Source organism: Chiroxiphia lanceolata, chromosome 7, assembly GCF_009829145.1.
Source record: "Chiroxiphia lanceolata isolate bChiLan1 chromosome 7, bChiLan1.pri, whole genome shotgun sequence".
Classification (NCBI taxonomy): Eukaryota; Metazoa; Chordata; class Aves; order Passeriformes; family Pipridae; genus Chiroxiphia; species Chiroxiphia lanceolata.
The window spans coordinates 144,047-150,046 of NC_045643.1; the positions used below are offsets into that span (position 1 = coordinate 144,047).

At 48.6% G+C, this 6,000-nt stretch overlaps 1 long non-coding RNA gene across 1 annotated transcript in view; it reads right to left on the minus strand.

The window, feature by feature from the left end:
- The window catches only part of LOC116789490, an 87,349-nt gene extending 81,660 nt beyond the window's left edge, over positions 1-5,689 (minus strand). Inside the window, exons 1-2 of the long non-coding RNA XR_004358049.1 lie at positions 5,462-5,689; positions 4,926-5,044 (exon numbers count right to left, since the gene is read on the minus strand). This is a non-coding gene — a long non-coding RNA (uncharacterized LOC116789490). The remainder of the gene's footprint in view (positions 1-4,925; positions 5,045-5,461) is intronic.
- Between the last annotated feature and the right edge of the window lie 311 nt (positions 5,690-6,000).

A 6,000-nucleotide genomic window follows, 5' to 3' on the forward strand; every position in this document is an offset into this window, starting at 1 on the left:
TGATTTCAGAGTCGTTGTGGAGCTGAACCTGTCTCACAGTCTGGTTTTTGTTCTTTATTAATCATTTCCATGGGCCTTTGCACTTTTGAATTCCAGCGTGACTGGAAGCAGCAAACGCTGGAAACCTCAGAAAGCTTTTCAAAGTGTGAAACCCCCACTGCCTGGAGAAGGTTTAATGCACTTCAAGTTTGCATTCAGACATTCAGGGGCTGAGCCAAGTAGTCGCCCCTCTCAGACACTCAGGATGTTCACCTGTCTGAGAGTTTTCAACCTGAAATCCAGGCTTTCATCCTGAAGAATCTTTTGCAGAAGCAGGACCAAGAGATCACCAGTTGCAAAGGAGTGATGGGGCTGAGATGGTGCCCAGAGAACAGCTCATGATAGCAAACTATCAGGGCTGCTGATGCTTTTTTCACTGAACACCCACTTCTCATCCTTTCCCAGGGATCTCCTAGGCTCCAACACCCTCATCCCGTAGTCAGATTGAGCAAAGCATGCCTGGCATTCACTCTGCAGACAGACACAACTCAGGCAAGGTTTAGAAAGTCCCAAGTACTGCCAAACTCAAATGTGGGTGAGCAAAGCTGCCTCTCAGCCAGGAGAGTCGGAGCGTGCACAGGAAAGAGCCTCCCTCCCTCCCTCCCTCCCTTTGCTATTTTATTCTCCAGGCGTACAATGAGGACTATTCTCTCCCGAAAAGAGGAATCCAAAACACTCCAGCATGTCATTGATCGACTGCAGAGGGAAGGTATGGATTCTCCTCAGCCAGCCAGCTTCCCATGGAAGCAGCTGTGGAGAACTGGTGGAGCTGAACCAAGAGGAAGTGGTGCCGGTGGCTCTCTGGAGCTTTCAGAGCCGGCGTTTCCAACTGACTGCCCCCCTCGCTCCTCCAAACCCCTCGACCAAAAACCCCGCATTCACCGGCCAGGCGGGACGGGAAATGAGAAGAAAAACCCTCTCCCCGTCACCATCCTCTTTGTAAAACCACCACCCGCCAAAGCAACGGCACAGCCTTCAAAGTGAAGCCGGGCCCTGGAAGGAGTTGGCTGGGTTAGAGACAAGAGCTCTGACATAGTCAGGGGCTCAGCATCTCCCACACGGCACAGGATTCCCGTGTCTTTCATCCTGCTTTGGTTTTAGAGCGAGGCCATGAGGAAAAAGAGAGCCAGGAGACAGTGGGGCTCACGGGCTGCTCCATGAAAACACATCCTGCATTTAGCTGGTATGGTCTCAGGTATTTTACCAGCCCTGAGTAAAAGGAAGCACAAATTATTAAAATGCTCTCCAGAGGAAGTTCATGGGGCTGTCATGGGTAATCTTGAGCTGAACAGTCGTTACCCAGGACAGCAAGGGACAACAAGGTTGCAGTGGGATGCCTGGAGGAAGGGAGAAGCCTTTCCTTCCTTCTCACACCTGATCACTGGTGACCAGGGATATGACCCAAGGGAATACCATGAAGCTGAGTCAAGGGAGGGTTAGGTTGGATACCAGGAAAAAGTTCTTGCCCCAGAGGGTGGCTGGCACTGAACAGGCCCCCCAGGGCATTGGGCATGGCCCCAAGGCTGACAGAGCTCAAGGAGCATTTGGACAACGCTCTCAGGGACAGGGTGGGATTGTTGGGGTGTCCTGGGCAGGGCCAGGACTTGCACTCAATGATTCTTGTGGGTCCCTTCCAGCTCAGGAGATTCTATGATTCACAACATGTGAACCTATGGTAACAACACCCCACAGACCTAAACCAAAGCAGCCTGTTTGAGGACATCCCAGAGGATGCCTTAATCCAGTCTGGGACCCCTCATCAATCCATGGCAAGTGCTGGGACCAGCAGGGCTCTCCCATCTCAAAGCCCACCTTTATCCAGCTTCAGCAGGGCTGGGAGGTGAGACACAGCCCAGCTCAATGGTTTCACTCTCCTGGGACTCCCACAGCCCAAGCCCTGAACAACGAGGACATTCCAGATGTCATGTGCCCATCGGACTGAAACCCACGGCACCACCCGACGGACACGGGGCTGATGGGAACAGATCTCGGAGAGCTGGTGGTGATGGAGCTGTGACCCTGAGCTGCAGAGAGACCCACCCTGCCCATGACTTGGGCTCATTGTTCAGCCCGATTCCCTGCTGCAGGAGACGCAAATGTGCCTGTAGGTGGCCCAGAAACACTGGCTTATTAAAAAGAAAAAGGGAGGGGGAAAAAAACCCCAGAATGAATGCAGCGTCTGTCACCCTTTTGCAGAATTGTTATTTTTTTTGTCTGTAGTTGGTGCTTGTTTTCCAAAGATTTACATTTTTATGTGTGTGTCATTCGCTTTTCAGGCATTTGGAGACCTCAGAGCTTAGAAATTCAAAACACTTGTCAGTCACGTCAATCCTTTTGGACAAAACAGAGCTGCCACTTGGATGGGTAAAAAAAACCCCACAACAAAACAACAAACAAAATGCACTTTTCTCTCAAGCTGTGACTCGGTCACCCTGCTCAATGCAAGCAAGACAATGTTTAGAGAAAGCAAAAAGAAAGATCTGAGTTTTCCTACTCATCGGTGGAACTAAATTGATTAAGGTCATTTCCTAGGTAGGTTTGAAATCTTCTGCAACAATTTTTTTTTTTTTTGAAAAGAAAAAGAAAAGTGTCCCCTCCAAAAAAGGGAAAAGTCACTACTGCAAAAACATTAAATCTGCTTGGGTAACTCAGAATATATGTTGGCAAGGCAACATATCTCAGCTTGAACAGTAAACCTGCTATGTCAGAGGCTCTGCCACATATGAAAGAGACTTGGGTTTCAATATATCATGCTGAATTTACTTCTTTTCAGCCTTTCATGGCAAAGTATTTGATGTCTCTCCTTTCACTGTTGCAATCGATAGGGTGACCTTATGTAAAAGTTTCCCGACCTTTGCTGTTGTAGGTATTGTTCTGTTAAAATGTAATTTAACTCTTTTTCTTTAGTCTGGAAATAGCACTGTACAGAGAGCAAACATGAGAGGGGGCTGGGATTTTTCCCCTGTTAACCTAAAGGCAAGAGGCAACATCCATCATCAGAGCTGGCTTCAAACCAGCTGATGTCAAGAAGCATCATCTGCTGAGAGCCTGGTTGGTTTCCCAGTGCTTCCCTGTAAAGATACCTTACCCTGCCTGGTAAGGTAAATAACTGAAAAAGCCTTACTCTGATGCTCACTCCAGTGCCATCCTGCTCAAGGTTTTAGGACTGAGTGGCCTCCCTGGACTCACATCACTGGGATGTGGGTATCTCTTTGGCCCTATGAAGTTTTCACAGTTCCAGGATAGAGAGCTTTAGCAAGGGCCTTGCACGTATTCCACATGATGCCAGAAAAACAAATAGATGGAGACTTACATGAAAAAAATGAGTTGTTTTCAAACAGCAACTACCAAAGTTGCTGGAAGGAGATGGATTTTTCTCGTGACAGTGGATGCTACAAAATCAGCCACATGTTTTAGAGTTACGGCTTGATTATCCACCCCAGGATCTTTGTGAGCCTGGTTTGAATCACATTATAACCCTTTAATGCAAGTACTTCTGTGAAAGCAAACTCACACTGTTATTGTCTGTTGCGCTGCTGTTATTACATCCTTCATTTGGGCTGGATGTGGGTATTACACTGCATTAGTGATGCAGATGTGCACGTTGCCACTCACACCCACACATTTGCACAGGATTATGGCTAAAATTCCTGATCCTACTTATAAAAAGCCCTATAAATCCAGATAGCTCCTTTTAAATCAGCAGCATTATCCCACTGTAAATCCGGGGTGTAAGTCAGAGCAGACTCTGGCTCGGATGCTCTTCAGCCACACACCATAACGGAGCAGGGAGGCTGAAGCAAACCCTGGGCTTTGCAGACATCAGTTCCTCCCAAAACCCATCCCCATCGCATCATGCCCTGCTCAGCCCACACCCCATCACCTTTAAAGTACCAGCTCAGCTCTCTCCTCATCCAGAAACAACCTGAAACAGAATAAAGAGCTGGCTTTGGCAGCGCCGCCGCCCCCACGTGCTTCAATATTGCTCACAGCTGAGTTATTTCGTGCTTCTTAGGAACTTTAACTGGCTTTTATGCTCAGTGAACTCATGAAAGGCAAGTACCTAAAGTCAGCAGCACTGAAACGATGAATTAGCACAAGGAGAAAGAGGGCAGTTGGGCGTTCCTTACAGTACATTACCTAGATGGTTGCCAGAGGAGCTGATTTAAAGTCACTGTGCTACACCTGAATGTCGTTTATGGCTCATAAAAGGAAATCTGTGTTTAAGTAACATTAAAGCAGGACTGCACTTTCTATGTAAGAAAAGAAATAAACCCTTTCTCGCAGAGCAGATATATTTTTATTTGCTCAGTGCCTGTCTCAGGCTCGTGGAGATGCTTTCAGCCAGAAAGCCCAAGAGTTAAGCAGGAGGACTCGCTCCAACGTGGCTTATGTCTGATTTTTACTTATTTTCCACCCAAGTGTTAACAGTGAATTTGAGCTCCTGGCAAAGGCAAGACCTGAACCCCCACGTACAACTGTAGTTGCCAGAGGAACAAAGGAGATCCCCGGGCACAGGCAGCCACAAAGCCACAGCAGGAAAAGAGGGGACCCTTCGTAACACAGAATCATTGAGGATGGAAAACACCTCCAAGGTCACCGAATCCAACCTGTGCCCAATCCCCACCTTGTCACCCAGCCCAGAGCACTGAGTGCCACGTCCAGTCATTCCTTGGACACCTCCAGAGATGGGGACTCCACCACCTCCCTGGGCAGCCCCTGCCAGTGCTCAACTGCCCTTTCCATGAAGAAATTCTTCCTGAGTTCTTCCTGAACACCCCAATTTCCAGAGTTGGGACGTTTGGCCAAACAAGGTGACAGTTGCCACCACATCAGTCACTCCAAGTCACAGTCACATCTATCTGCAAACTCCCATTTTCACTCACCTGTTATCTGCTGACAAATTCCCTCATATCAGACTCCAAGGGGTGCACATTCACTTTTTTGGTCTAAGTACAAACACCATCTGGGGTATTGTATCACACGAAGCCATGAGGAAAGCTTCCTAGAACACAGACATGTTTTTTCCTATTATACCTCTGCTACACTTTGATTTTGGGGAGTTTTTTGCATGAAAACAAAGTCCTAATGAGAAATATGCAACAGTGACAAACTCCACCCTTCTGTCCCCCTGCACTGTTCTGCACTCCACCCATCTCCTACCCTCTGCCCACTACCACCCTCACCACAGAGTCATGGCCACCTCAGGGCCACCCACCAGTGCTGATCCCTGGAGAGGACCTTGTTCCCCCTTCCACAGCCCAGTCTGCTGGTGTGTGGGGGTGCTGCCTTCCAGCTCCCCTCGTCCTTTCAAGGGCCAAGGAGACAAGGTGGGTGCACAGCCTCAGGTCTTTCCTTCTGAGGAGCTGGAAAGGACCTGTGTGTGCATGATACAGCTGTTGGTCAAGGTCCTGACCTTTACCTGCTCTCTGTCTGACCCTGCTTTTGCTGCAAAAAGGCACTGTCCCACCACGATCCACCTCACCAAGAGGCCTGGAGACTTTATCAGTCTGGTCTCTGCAGCAGGTCTGCAGGATCTCCCCACCACTCAGCACCACCCAGGGTATCTGCAGGGCTGACACTGTGCTGTGAATACCAAACTGCAGAGAGAAAAAAAATATCCATGAGTTTCTGCCAATCCAAACCAGCTACAGCACCATGTGAAAACAACACACTGTCTGAGAGGGAACCTGATCTGAAACAGTTCTGCTGCTCCAAACTGAGCAAGACCCCGTAGGTGGATGGGAAGGGGGTGCCAGAGCCATATCCAGCATCTTTGGAGAGGACACAGAGCGATGCTGAGGCATGGGAAACAATGCCCAGCTAAAGCAGGAAATTAATTTCTCAGCAATAACCAATTTTATCTGTCAGCATGAGGGAGCACTTTCCTTGCAGTTCAGCAGTACCTCAAGAAAGGCTCACAGGAAGCTCAAAACATCCACTGCTTATAAGAAGCATCAG